The sequence below is a fragment of the Chinchilla lanigera genome, unplaced genomic scaffold (assembly GCF_000276665.1).
Source record: "Chinchilla lanigera isolate Chin_1 unplaced genomic scaffold, ChiLan1.0 scaffold00020, whole genome shotgun sequence".
Classification (NCBI taxonomy): domain Eukaryota; kingdom Metazoa; phylum Chordata; class Mammalia; order Rodentia; family Chinchillidae; genus Chinchilla; species Chinchilla lanigera.
Window position 1 is genome coordinate 1,701,494 of NW_004955421.1, and position 15,617 is coordinate 1,717,110.

Sequence of the window (15,617 nt, forward strand, 5' to 3'; positions counted from 1 at the left end):
AACTTTTTCTGGAGATAACACTCTTAAATGTTTGTCAAAAATATTCCTTTTATGCACACACCCAGACCCACCCAAGTTATCTGTCAATCTCAGCTACAAGAAGTATACAGTGGCGTTGATACTGACATAATTACCAAGTTCAGTCTAGGACAATGGTGCCTGAGCCCAGAAATAGTAATCATGATCTCATAGATTTTGCCCACATTCCTGGTGTTGGATGCTTTGTGTCTTTTATACCTCTAAAAAGTGTTTTTTTCTTTTATTTTTGTTGATTTGTCTGGAGTATTACCTTTGGACAAGAATAGAAATGAAAACTCTGTGGACTTAATTAAATAACACTGAAATCAAAGCTCAGTCTGGAGGAGTAATCCTACCCAACTTATTTCACCTGAACTGCCCTCTAATTACCTTGTCCCTCCAATTTCCTCATTTAATTGAAGGCTGGGTCAATTTCTTTGGGCATTCCAGTAAAGAAATATTGCTGGGCAGAACTGAAAGGGATCACTGGATTGAAGCATACAGAATAATTTCTGGAGTAAAATTTGGGCAAACGTAGGGGCACTAAATGCCTTATGTTTTTAAAATGGGAAACAGAAGGACTGTTGGTTGTCAGGATTATGAACTGGTTACACAGGAAATGCCTTTAATCACGCCTTTATTATTACAGGTCCTGAGGAGGCAGTCTCAGCCTTTCCCCTCAGCAGCACCTTCTAACTTCACCATCTGCCTTTGTGATGCCAAGCTCCTCGTATATCTTGGAATACACGTGACTCCTTTTCAGCCATTTCCTCACATTGTGATTGTCCCTTTGCAGAACACCCTTCCTCCCTATCTGCCTGGTGAACTTCATTCATCATTCAAAGCACTTCCTGGGATTTCTGCTTGCTAAAGCACCATGGATTGTGAAGTTGCTTTCTTTTCTGGTTCCCCACAGTGTACAACTTGCTAACATTCCACACACTGTTTGGGGTTATTAGCTATCTATACTTTTATCTATTTATTTATTTATTTTTGTGGTTGTTTTCCTGTACTGGGAATTGAACTCATGACCTTGTGCTTGCCGGGCAGGTGCTGTGCTGCTGAGCTAAATCCCCAGCCCCAAGCTATCTATACTTTAAACTTGGATTATATACTCTGGAGGTATAAACCATAATTTGTTTCCTCTTGTATTTCTGTCTAGCACTGTATCCTCACATGACAATATTTACTGATTTTTTTTTTCTAGTTAGAGGGCTTTAAGTAACTACTGACAGAGCAGACAAGAGGCTGTAGAGGCATCTTGAATTTCTTCTAGATAAGAGTGCTGTTGCCATATTCTTCTACTAGCCGTGATGTGATGGATGCAGTTCTCAGTGGAGTTAGTTAGCAATTTCCATACATACAGCATCAAAACCAAACTACTATTGCCACTGAGCCATTCAGTGGGTCTGAGTGGACACTTGCGGCTCTGTCATTAGCTTCAGCTGTGCCGTAGTTGCTGCTGAGCAGAGAAACAGGCAGACAAAAGGAATGGGATTATATCTGTTTAAGGGAAATGTTGGAGGAGATATTTTACTTCTTTGTTATTTTTTGAGATGATACTATGAGAATTTTTAGCAGAGACTAGCTGGGTGAAAACAGCACACCTCACTGCTGATGATGCTTGCATTGCACGAGCATGCACACAAGCTTTATAAGGTCCTTGACACATTCCCTTGATTCAGTCTGGCAGCTGTTCTCCTTTCCCAGGTTCAGGAGTAATTCAGCCAGCTATGACAGAAACCTGCTGTTAATAAATGCAGCCTATGATCACTGGCCTTTACTAGGGATCATCTGTCAGCATGACATGAATCAACAAACGTGGGAAAGTCTGTATATGATGGTTTTGGGGAGAATGAAACAGAATAAGTAGAGGAAAGAGACCAACTAGGGCCACAGATGTTTGCTGCATACTTCTGGAGGGTTTTCAGTCATTGACTTTCTGGGCCGGATCGATGGGGAGAAAAATTTTAAAAGGGTTAAAAGGACAACATAACACCCCCTCCGCTGCCTGTTCCATTGTTGGTTGGTCCCTGTACTCCTACCATATGCTTTGGCCTTTAGCTACAAATAAACTCTAAGTCATCTGCCACTAGAGGCAAGAGGAACCACTATACAAAACTAAATTAAAAAAAAAAAATAAAAGGGTGAACTGTTGATGAAAAGCTTACTCCTTTGAGCTCAGGGCTGAATTTGGGCTTTCCAGGGTTCGATGTTTATAGGGTTTGTCTCTGGGTCTGTTAAACATTTTAAATACAAAATTAGGTATATACATGTATATTTACATGAAGAAACATGCGAATTATTACCTTGACATTCCTGAAAAGTGCAAAACAAAGTTTAAATTTGATTACCTATCAATTTTAATTAATAATTTTAATATATATACATAAAGAGGTAGTTTTAAATATTTATGTATATCATTCAGTCAGAAATTTTACACAGATTATTTTGAAATTGAAACATAAATAATTACAAATATATTAAAAATTTTGTCACATTCTATTGTGATCCACAATTTTATAATCGAATAGCTTTCATGTGATATTCATTAACATAGAAATACGATAGTGTAGGAGATTTACCATGAGAACCTTTCACCATTCAGATGGCTTTCAGAAGTCAGATTTGTACTGCACTGTTTATAGGTATTGCTAAGACCTAGTAGATATGTTGGCACATAAGGAAAGGTGAAAGGAGACTTGGTGATACACCCTGTGTCTGTTGTTAGGCTACATGCATGCACCATAAACAGGGATTTGGTTTGTTACATTCTATGTTGTATGAATCCCATAAATAAAGAATGCATTTATAATTGTTTAGTATTCATTATCAAATATATTCCTGACAGGAGAAATTTTTCATTTTGACTTGGGATTAATAAGAAAAAAATCTTCTGCTTACAAATTTACATGTCTCTTGGTCAGAAGACATTCCCACAGTTGACCTCCTTATTTCACACATTTCAGACCTATTATCCCTTCATTTGCCATACATTCCAAGAGCTTTGGGACACATGTGTCTTACTCTTTTGCCTCAAGCTCTCTCTGTGTGTCCTGATGTCAGCTGAGTTAGCCCAGTGGGTGGAAAGGGCATTCTTGGAAATGCTTACTACTTTTGTACAGCAATAACATAAGCACTGTGGGACAAATAAATGTGTCCTGCTGAACCCAAACTATATATACACCCAATCTAACTGCTTCCTTAGCTGATCTAAAAATACATATGACCACTCTAACATCACTTCACATATGAGAGCAGAGACAGCTGTTTTAACAAGTTGTAATTTAAAGTCCTTGCATTTTCTTAATTTTACAATACCTTAGGATCTTGTTAGCACAGTACTGTAACTTCTTCCAGGACCTAGGAAGAAGCTTATATGCAAATTAAGTTTTCTGAGATTGAAATTTTATTATCATAGTTGCAGATCCTACTTCAGTTGATCTAGCAATCTGTGATTTATTTGACTTGCTGGTTATAGTTTAGGGAGAGTTTTCTTTATTTTTTCATTCATGAAAGCATAAGATTTTATTCATCTGTTTATTTGATTATTTTGCATTTATAGTCCATTATTAGTATAAAACCAGTGTCTATATATAACAGACAGAGAAAAGCCTAAGTTAAAGTTCAGAGAGTCAGCCCTCTGGTTCCCATGACTTGGGCTTCTTTTGTCAGAAACAAAGGACGTATTTGGTTGTCTACTCTCTGACTTGACAGCCATTTTTAAAGAAGCCACTGAGTGAGGATCCCTGCCAGCTTTTCCAGTTGATTTTTTATCTGGATGAGTCACAAACAATGCACTCTTCCTCTTGCTAGTGTCTTTTTCCCCCAGTACTGGGGACTGAACTGAGGGCCTTCACACCGAGCCTTGTCACCGGCCCTTTATTTATTTATTTATTTATTTATTTATTTATTTATTTAATTTAAAGAGAACACAAACCATGACACAGGTTCTCACTAAATTACTAAGTTGCCCATGCTGGGCAAACTTGAGACTTTTCTGCCTCATCTTCCCAGAGTGCTGAATTACAGGCTTATACCACCAAACCCAGGTCCTGCTGGTGACTCTAATTTGACAGGTGCATAGCACTCTCCCAACACTGAGAACAGGAAGATTTCCTGTACTGGGAAAATGCAGGCACTTTGACAGAGATGTAGAAGCTTGTGCTCACTTGAGAATCTCCAATGAAAACTCATAAATGCATCCTAGCACTGTTACTCATGCATGCATGAGACTTCCCATGAAAAATTTATTTTATTCCCGAAAGCCTATGATCTTCTCATCAGTGGAAGTGTTTTTTTTCTTTTCTCCTGTGACTTTAGGTCAATTATCTGTCTTTGTGAATTTTGGGCTCTACACTTATAAGACCTGAATAAAATGAGAGAAAAATGATACAGCATTTGAAGTATGCTTGGCAAGCAGAAGGTCTATGAATACAGGGGTTTGGGACAGGAACATCAGGCAAAAATGTGGAAACAAGGCAGTTCCTTCTCAGTGTTCCGCCCTCAAGTGAGAACATTAAAGTTTTACATTGGACTGAAGTGTAGCTCAGTGGTACAGTGGTGGCCTAGCCTGCACAAAGCCCTAGGTTTAATCCACAGCACTGCAAAAACAAACAGACAAGCAAACATAAACAACCTGAATATTGACACCCCTCCCAAACCTGGCTTATTATTCAGCCAGATGTGACAAATCTTTAATAAACTTTCCTTTAAAGTATCTTTCTGTAAATTAAAAGTTGTTTGAAAAATTCCTTGACAAATTATTGGTAAAATTCTTTGGTTCATGTCCTTGCTACCTGCACCAACTCAGGCATGGGGGAATGTCTGTATATCAGAATTACAGAAAAAACACAATCTTTCCAATTTATTATTCTTTATTATATACCAAATCAATATAATGCTGCTATTAGGTGGGTTGTACAATATTTCACCCATATCGTACCAATGGAGGGCATATTAATTTTCATTTGGGTTGGATCTGAAAACTGCTATGTGCACACTGAGTGACATCTCATTTTTCCTGATAATGATGTTGATATGTCCCTGGAATACCCATATGCTCAGCATGTGCTGTTTCAAACTTGTTCTTCATTAATTATGGCTATACAGAAGCTGCCAAAATTTCAGTTCTATGGAGCATTTAAATTTGAGCTCTGAATGGGCAGAGTTTTACATAGATGAAGAAACAGAGAAGTGACGTTTCCATAACTAGGGAGTAGTAGGATTAAGAAATGAACATAGTTGGGCTGATTGTACAGTTCATTCAGAGTTCTTATAAGACTACACTTTTCCCTGTCTTAGCAGAACTGAGGAGTAGAGTGTTTGTGTGGTCTCTGTATGCACAGCAACACTGATGTGAATTTTGCAAGTCATTGCTTCATTAACAAACATCTCATTTCATCTATTCCATAGTTTAATCTGTCAGTACAGAAGAAATTTGTAAAAATTCATAATAACCCCTATATTTTCATGTATCTCAAATTAGGATCTTTCACTTAAGCTTGTTTAATACTGTGAGAAGTGGAAAAAGGAATAATTTAGGTGAAGGCTGTAAAGTAAGGATAGCATTATGTTTATTTTTTATTTTTGAGGATTTTTATTTAGGCTTTGGTAGGCAAATATTTTGGACAGGACCACATAGTGAATATTTCAAGAACCACACATGGTGTCTGTCTCCCTCCTCTTCTTTCTCCTTTGCCTCCCTGTGCTCCTCCTCCTTCCTTGCTTTATTTCTGTTCTGTTTCCCCTTTCTCTTTTCTTCCGCTTTTTCTCCTGTGCCTTTTCTTCCTGTCAAACTCTCCCTTTTCTAGTTCTTTGCAATACGTTAGAAGTAGATTTTTAAAAAATCTTTTTAGCATATTGCCTGGTGGATTTGTTTCACAGGTCATAGATAGCTGATCCCAAGATAATCTCACCTATTTCTCACTGCCCTTTGATTTAGGAGAAATTTTGAAATTTCTACTTACAAGTGAAGAAATACAACAATGAATATAAACCAATAAACATTTAGGATCTACTCTGTATTCAGAAGAACTAAGCTTTCTATATACTTCTTGTTCATTCTGCAGAACTTTACAAAGTAAATTCTTCATTCCCTTTATAAGGGAAGAAATAGACCCTGAGTTGGGTTAAGTTGTTACCAAACTACATCACAGTTTCAGCCACTTTGTGAAGAATCACTTCATTCTGTGAAGTCTTTGAATCCAGGTCAACTAAGTGGTCTTCATAGAGGGAGTGTTGTGTAGCCAAGATCTGAAGGGAAACACAGGAGTTACTTAGAAACATTTCAGGAGGGTGAGCTATCAAGTAGAATCACTGTATGGTGCAGTGGTGCATAGAACATGCACGTAATTCCAAGAAACTAGGGGGCTGAAACAGAGCCAGAACAAGGAGAAGCCCCACGTAAGATCAGGTTGGAGATCTGTGTAAAATCATGATATGAAGGTCTTATGAGCGATACTAAGGGTTTATAGGTTTTTATCCACAAAGCAATCATAGAACATTTAAATATTTTGAATAGGTGACCATAAGGCAAAAACTTGCCTTTTGAAAAGTTATCCTTGGTTATAGAGTGGATAATGGATTAGAAATTCAAGAGTGTACATGACAAGATCAGTTAGGAGACTGGTATGCCAGACTAGGGAGGAAACAATCATAGCATGCAACAGGTTCATAATGTTGACATGGTGAGAAGTAGATAACTTTGAGAGGCATTTTTGTGGAGATAAAACTCAGAATTTGGTCACTGATGGATGGATGTAGCACTGAAAGTAGAGAAGCATCAAGGATCACTCTTAATTTCCTGACTCGGTCACCAGAGAGAATGATGCCATTTATTGAGGATGAATAATATAAATATAATACCTGGGGGGACAGACATGCAGGAAGCTGCTATTAGTGGTTCCTCCCGAAGAAAGAGGGGAATTAGACACTTAGGTGGCAGGGGAAGAGAGGAGATTTGAATTTGTTTTCTTTTACATTTTACATGTTTGTACCAGTATGCTCTTCAAGGTTCTGTTATGTGTAAAAATCTGTCAAAATGTATTAAATGTTTAAAACGTGTAAGTGTGCCTCACATTGTCCCCTTCCCTTTTCTTTTTTCTTCTTAAAATGGTTATGAGCACCTGGTCCAGGGTAAAAAGCCTTTAGTTCAGGGGTGACGCTGGGGCAATTACTTAATCTCCCTCGGTGTGAGTGTTTCATCTGAAGAGGTTAACAGTGCCCTATTTACAGGGCTGTTATGAGTATTAAGTAAGCTAATGGGTGGAAACCATTTGTACTCCTGCTTGGCACATGCTCAACAAATAGCTCCCACTCGCTCTTCCTCCTCTTCTCCCTCTCTTCCTTTGTTCTTCTGTCTCTTTTATTAAGTACATAAACAGTTCTTCCATTCCTACTTTTGTTGTTTCTAAACCAGTGGGCTTTACATCCTCAGGGGTTATTGGTTTAAGCGAATTTTATTCATACTGTCTGTGACATTAAGTACTATTATGACCCAAATGTGCACAATGTAGTATGGTCAAGTGTTAGCTCAAAGGTGGGTGCTCCTGAAAAGTTGGTGTTTTAGGGCTTTGATCCAGTGCCCTTAACAGAGGGTACCTTAGACTTTATTATCTCTTTAACATTCTTTCATTCATGAAGTAAGTGTTGTCATCCTCTGCAGGATCTGAAACAGTTTATTAGTTTAAAAATCTATTATCACAGTAATTCAGTGAAGATACAGAAACAAGTACACATAAGATTGCTCAGTTCTCATGTACCTAAGAGCAGAATTTCTTAGGTGTTTTCTGTCTGTGCTGCACCATTGATTGGTGGTGGTATTAGAGCTTCAGAGAACAGGAGTGAAAAATAGCAATCACAGCAAACCTAGAGTAGGAGAAAGACTGACTCCTGATAGACAGGGCTGTTTGTAGCTTTATCATAGTCTTCCCAGGGAAGCCCTCCAGCGACTGGCCTACCATGCTCCTTTCAGGGCCAGACATGTCTGATCTCCATTAGCAACATGTGAAGACAGGCCAGGTCTGATCCCTATCAGCAATACACGAAGCCAGAAGGGCAAGCAGACGGGGATGTTCACACACAAACAAGAGCACTGGGGGAGTTGGCAAGCACATCCTGCCCCTCCCGCAGTTCCTGCTTCTGTCTTTAACACATTGATTGGATCAAGCTTCAATCTTTCTCTGATCCTCATGACACCCTGCTTACTATTGTTTATTTAGCTCATGATCTCCTGCCTCTAAGGTAAATCTTCATACTGCATGGATCAATAGACTAGAGGGGCCTTAATTAAAGCTGTGGGATTAAATTGATACTGGAAACTAAATTCCTCTAGTGTCTAGAAGAGAAGGAAATGTTATTTCTCATGGAAGCTGTTTTTATTATTAATTTTTATTTTAAAATTTTAAACTGATACATAAAAATTATATACATGCATGACATTTAATGTTTTATTTCAATACATGTACACTGCGTGTAATATCCAATTTAAGGTTAACATATCTATAATATCAAACATTTATTTTTGTGTTAAAATATTCATAATCCATCTTCTAGCTTTTTAGAAATATGTGTGATACATTATCTGCAGTTATCTACTGTGCAGTAGAACTGCAGAATCTCTCTCCTGCCTCACTGCAGCTTAATACCTGTTAATCAGAGTTTTTGGTCCCCCCTCCTCCTTACTTTTCCCGGTCTCTGATGATCACCATTCTACTCTCAAATTCCATGAGCTCAGCTTTCTGAGAGTCCACATATGAGGGAGATCCTGTGAGATTTGTCTTTCTGCACCTGTCTTATTTCATTTAATATCATGACCTCCGGTTCTATCCATGTTGTCCCTTGATGTCCATCAACTGATAAATGAAATAAATGTACATATGCACAATGGCATACTATTCAACCATGAAAAGAATGAAAATCTGTCACGTGTATGATGTACCCTTTCCATTGAACTACATACCAATAGTCACTTACAAAATTTGGCGAAACATTTGGTGTCCTATGGAAGATTTCAGGAACACAGATAGATGCATGAGGAGAAATGTAAAGAAAAATGGGTCCTTTGTCTTGTCTTCTTTTGGGATACTTAAGTGTCTATTTAGAGTGCTCAATACTTTGTATATGTCTGAATGCTGAATTTTAGCTCCTGTCTGAGGTACAGAAAGATGGAATTACAGAGACACTGGGAGCAGAGTTTAAAGGCTTTTGACTTTACTGATTCAATTATCTCTTGTGGTTTTTGCCTAAGTCCCCAGAAGGAGTCCTTTATCCTCTGTGCCAGTATATCCCCAATAAATGGTACTTAAATAACTGCAACAACTAAAAGCATTTATTGACCTGTCAAATTTCTCAGGCTCCTAAATAATGAGAAACTGTGTGAGAACAACTGGTAAACCATGAGGACTATTGCTAAGAATTGTAGTTAGAAACTGCTGTCATTTTTGGGATCAGTTGTTGTAATGGATTTAAACTATGGTTCTACCACTTAGTAGTTGTGTAACTAGAAAATTAATTTTTGTGAATTTGCCCATCTTTAAAGTTTGGTTAATATATATCTGTGAAGATTTGTATGTGAAAATTCTTTTACAATATCTACAATATTTCGGATGTTTCTCCAGTACCAGTTTTTTGCCTAAACTTTAGTTATCTAAGCCTAATACTCTTGAGAGCTCCTGCTCTTGCAGACACCAGTGAGGAATGAGCTTGGGAAGGGTCCCCACTTGACTACAGAAGCTCCAGCTCCTTCTGCCATTTTCCTACACCAGTGATATTCAGCCCCATTTATGAGGAAGGTCTTGTCCATGAATCACTTTTGATATGATTCATAGAATACAGAGAGAATAAAAAACCTTATTCCCATGAACCTCTTGGAGTTAGTATCACTGAACTCCAAGATGGGGTGCTAGAGGGATCAGAAGGGGGACACACAGTAGAAGTTCAAATAATTAAAATTTGAGGTTTCTGTGCACTTTGAAGTCTTCTTTGTTTAAATTTAGTTAAATATTGAAGGTTGCCAATCAGAGCATCATAGAAAAGATAATTTAAAAGGAAATTATAGGACATGACTTAAATCCAGATGTTCACCTGAGTCTTTGGTGTCGTCAAGTGGAATTATATTGGAATATTGACTTCTCTTTCCCACGTCATAGGATGGCTAATCTACCATTCTAAAAAGGCAAAATAAAATATTTGAGAAAGATTAGAGAATGTCTCAATGTGAATTTTGAATTTGGAGAGAGTTGTAAAGTCCTAGTGAGATTACAGAACATTTATTGAAGAATTTTAAAGCATTTAAACACACATACAAGTGTCAACATTGTTTCTTGCACTCAGCACAAATCCACCACATTGCCTTACATTCTGGAGCTATAGAACAGAACCTTCTTAAGATAAGCCTTTCTCTATGAGTGAACTAAGATTTCACTTTGAACTGATATGCACCTTTCATTTCGATTTTATCTTTGGCATAAAATAGTACTCATTTCAGGTGAAGATCATAGATGATGGATGTGCAAAGATTCGTATTAATTTGGATTATATGTGGTAATTATGGAGATGAACCAAATGATTCTGTGCTGTGCATGTATAAATATACACCATGATATAAGCACCAAAGTAAGAAGCAGAACCCTTAGTTTTTAGTCTTAGCTTTTACCTAATATTGCCTATGTGATTTGGGCAAATCATTTCCTTCAATTTCATATTCTTAACTGTAAATTTCTAATAATAAAATTCTTGTTTATCTTACTGGGTTAAGGTAAAGGAGAAAAAGCTTCAAAGGACTGGCTACATAAGAAAGATTTTTATAGATGTAAGGTATTATACAGAATTAAAACTTCTGTAGTAATGATACATCAAAAATGTAAAATTGCACAATCTTTCAATACCTGATACATTCTTAAATTCTGTAATTTAGGATTAGCATTTCACTGAGGTTTCAATCCCATAGTTTGTTTTTTGCTGCCAGGTCAAGGAACATCTGTAGCCATAGCAAGTGAGCATAAATTTGTAAACAACAAAGGCTAGTACCATTCACAACTCACACTTACATTCATATGCTGAAATTCATGCAGGCTCCAAGTCTTCCCCCAAGTGGCTGATCAGGCATTGCTCCTTTTGTGTGTCAGGTATCTAGAGATGAGTGGAGCCCATAGGTACATTTAAGGCCAAGACTATCACTCACGTTGAAGAACAGGTGAATGGTCACACAGACAATGTACTTTATCTTTTTCTCAATGAACTTATTCACTGGTTTAGCCCATCTGGTTTTGGCACATAGGATTCTTATTTAATGATGCTTTAAATAAACACAAGCCTAGGGAAAAGAAATGGAGCATACCCTAGAAGAAGGTATTGAGCTATAACTTTATTTGTTGTCTCTAAAATTAAAATAAGAACATTGTGTTTCATTTTGTGAAGGAAGAATATGATTATCAGTTTATTAAAATATAAAATAATATAATAAATTTTACGCAATAGAGCCTTTGCCTAACTCTGACCCTCCCTGAAGCATAGATGGGTTACTTATGTGTGCTTGAACCTTAACTTTCTCTGTTCCAAACAGGCAGCTCATGTATAAAATAATAGTAGCTCAACAGCTGTGTGTTACTTGGGTGGTAGGCCTTCATTTCTGGATGAATAAACAAATGTTTCGTCCTTTTCCCCACAGTTTTAAAAGAAGGTGTTAGATGTGGTAATTTCTAAGGCTTCTTTGTGATTTAATTTTATGTGAGTTTGTGAACAGTATAGAGAGGGTCCAGGTCTCAGAGGTTACCAAGTTCAACCTCCTCCTTTGACAAGCAAAAGACAAGTTATAGTTCTGTAAAATGCATTATTAGACTACTCATTATATCTCTGTCACTTTATTATATTTCATGCAGTAGAGAGGGCAATGTGGTCAAAGGAAAGTCAAATATCTTACTGGCATCCAAAGAACGTGGCCAGCCCCACTGGGAAGGCAGAGAAGACAGCTACACTTAAGAACATGCGGCTCGTTTGGCACTCAGAGTCTGCATTCTGTGCAGGGATGCAGGAGGAGACCTCAGGGCCTGGGCCCCACTGACTGAGGAAAAGCATGACCACTCTGGGAATGGATTTGGAAGTAAGTGACCTTTGTCTTATTTGCCACTTTCAAAACAATTTGCAGAGTCAATAGATGATAGAAACTTTAATTAAAAATGAAAGGAGAAATTAAAGCTTGAAAACAGCATCTTGAAGGAAAGATGTCCTCAGGATTAGGAAAAATACTGTCAGAACCATAGAAAGAGTTGGTCTATTTAGTTTAAGTAATTTAAGCACCCAACAACTACAAATAAAGCACATATGCATACTCAAGGACTCCCATTCAAACATTGCTTATACCTAGAAGAGTTCTGATTTTTAAGATCTGTCCCAGGACATAAAGACACAACACATGGAGGTAATGGTGTGATTCAAAAACCTCTCATCACTGGTATTGCTGAAAGGTGGCGAGCATGTGCCAGAGCAGACACTGAGCTTTATGCTACTTGAGATGAGTTAATGAGAGTCCATTGTAGGCTTCTTTGTGAACCAAAGTTAGTATACAATGGCTGCACCTACTGAGAAGAATAGAAGATGCAATAGAAAATGACAAACTTTGAGATGCTATATTAGATTTATTTTGCTATGAAACCTACTGCCAAGAACTTAGGAGCTTAAAAATATTCTCATCTACTATCAGTTCTGTAGATCAGACTACAGTGCCTGACAGGACTGGGTTCTTAGGCTGAAGAGAAGGTGATAGTTGGTTGTATTTTCATCTGGAGTTTGATAATTCTCTCTCAGGTGCACCCTTGTTATCAAAAGAACTCAATTTATTGTGGACTGAAATCATCTTCTCCCTGCTGCCTGTAAGCTAGGGTCTGCTCTTGGCTTCTAGGGGTTGTCTGAATTGCTCTTCATGACATTTCTCTGTTTAAGTTGGCAATGGAATATTGAATCTTTCTAGTGCTTCAAATCTCTCTGACTTCCTCTTTGGCTACCAGCTTGTGAAAACTCTTCTTTGATAATTCTCATCTGACTGCATTACATCTACCTGATTATCTTCATATTTTAAGACCAATTGATTTGAGACTTGAATCACATCTGTAAAATCCTTTTACAGAACCACCTAGATTTGTGTGTGATAGAAAAATGATGGGATGGAAATCTTCAGTGGGGGTGATCTTTAAATATCTAGAGTAATTTTCATCAGAACAATGTTGAATCAGAAAATAATGGGACAATACAGGAATGTTTTATTTATAATGACCAAAAATTAGAATTCAACAAGAGACTGGTTAAATAAATTATACTATATCTATTTGCTATGATTTGACTCCATAATACAATTATTTAAATACTGAAAATATCTAGTGTATGATGAGGGGACTATGGGGCAGAAGACTGATGAATAATGCAATCATTCGGTGACAGGATTTCAAAATTTAAATTGATCTTTGGAAAATGAAAGACTTGCCAAGAGTTATGATATAAACATTGATGAAGCTTAGCACAGAAGTTATCAAGAAGCAGGATGTTTGGTGCTAGAGGCTCTGGAGATGATCACAACCAAGAAGGGCAGTTGGCACTGTAGAACCAAAATGTGAGACTCTTCTTTCAGTACTAAAGATAAATTTAAATTCTGACCTCTGCATTCTGGTATATCTTATGGTCTGGCAGCCTATAACTAAAGTTTACATTGCCCACTTACCTTATCTCATATGCCTTCCTGGAGAAAATAAAAATAATTATAATAAAACCTTTCATTTTGAAAAGGAGAGGATGGGAATGGAATCAGTATGAAATTCCACATAACACACATCATGTTGGTGTATATAGCAAAGATTTATGGCCTGGTATCTGAATAGGATCATTAGTCTTTCCTTTGCTCCCAGGAGGAAAGATCTTTATTATTCATTGTCCCCCATGGCTCCATCTGGGAGGGAAAGTAGAGGATCTTCCTTTTGTTGGGGTGCTGAAGCTTTGAAGGTTCCATCATCTAAAGATTACTTTATATTTTGAGCAATCTAAACTGTAAAATAGCACCACAAAAGTAAAAGAAAGTGATCAAATTCCCACTTAGTACTTTTAGCTTAACGTCAGGAGTTGATAACCAATGCTAGAGATTCCACCTAGCTGGATGCCCCTGTAATAGAGTTGCATCCTGCCTACTCCCTTAGCTTTCAGTTCAGTGTTCTGCATCCTAGCCTTTCTCTTGACAAAATTCAAAAATTAATTATTAGCTTTCCCACGAATCCTTAGCTGCACCAATTACTCATTCTCTACCGTGGGTATAAATGCTTCTTTCTTTAGACTGCATAACATGATGTACGTGGGAGAGCTGCGGATGACCTGAGTCTTGATGCTCTTCTTTCATTTCCCCCTCCTTATCTTCACAGAAGGCTTTGGAAGTGAACTCATCTCTTCCAGCTAGGATCAAATTACTACAATTGTCTTAGTCACTTTTCTTGTTGCTTATACACAACCTAAAGGGGAGAGGTATGTCTTGGCTCACAGATTGTAGCAGATTCAGCACATGGTCAGCTGGCTCCAACGCAGAACAGCAGTGAGGAAGGACCTGGGCAGAGGAAAGCTGCTGACCTCAAGGAGTCCAGGAAGCAGAGTGAGGAGGGGAGCTGGCTAGGAAGGCGAGCCCTGCCAGGCCTCCACTGAACCGCCCCTTCCAACCAGCCCCACTCTCTCACAGCAAGTCCACTATAAGCTCCCTAGTCCAATCACCTTTCAGAAGCCCCACATATGAACACAAAAGGCTCTTGGGGGAAATCTAGATGCAAACCATAACACTAATCATAACCATCCTGAATTGCAAGCCTCCAGCCTCAAGAGTCTATGATCTGAAGCAGTGTGCCTCTCCCCTCCTTTGTCCTCAGATATGGTACTTTAAGCTCAGCACTCCAAGACGTGAGACCTTATCAAAATCTTCAAAAAGTACACATCACAATTCAGCATTCCAAATCTCTCAGCATACTCCCTAAAACCTGGGAGGCACAGGCTTGACTCCTGAAATGTATGAGGTAGATATTTATTCTACTGTCACGACATCATTTCAAAGGTTGCAAACTCCTCAGATTGATTGTATTCTCTCATTCCCTCTGTAACTTGGGCTTTCTTTCTTGCTCACCATTCTCACCTTAGTGAATAGAAGTGGGACTTTTAACCCCAATTTCAAAGTTCAAAACTCTCTATCCCATGTGTAGGCATTTCTGGTATTGAAAGCCCCTCAGGATTCCTGGGTGATCTTACCTCTCTCCACTTGCCTGTCAGGGTGCGACCACTGGGCAGGTAACACCTTTCCTCCCTTAACCATGGATCTCACAATCACACCTGGACGCTGCTGCATCCTGCTGCAGGTCAGGCGCTGCCCCACCAAGCCTCACACAGATGACTCCTGCCCAGGCTGCCCCTCCCTCCTTCCCGTCTCTGGCTTTTCCAGCGAGCGGTGGAGGGTCCCAATAGTACCCTCTTTGTTGTGCCCTTATCTTGCCCACCACACTCCTACTCATCTTCCTAAACAAGATCTATGTCATGAATAATTGAAATAAGTAAAATAAATATGTAAAATGATAATAAAGTAA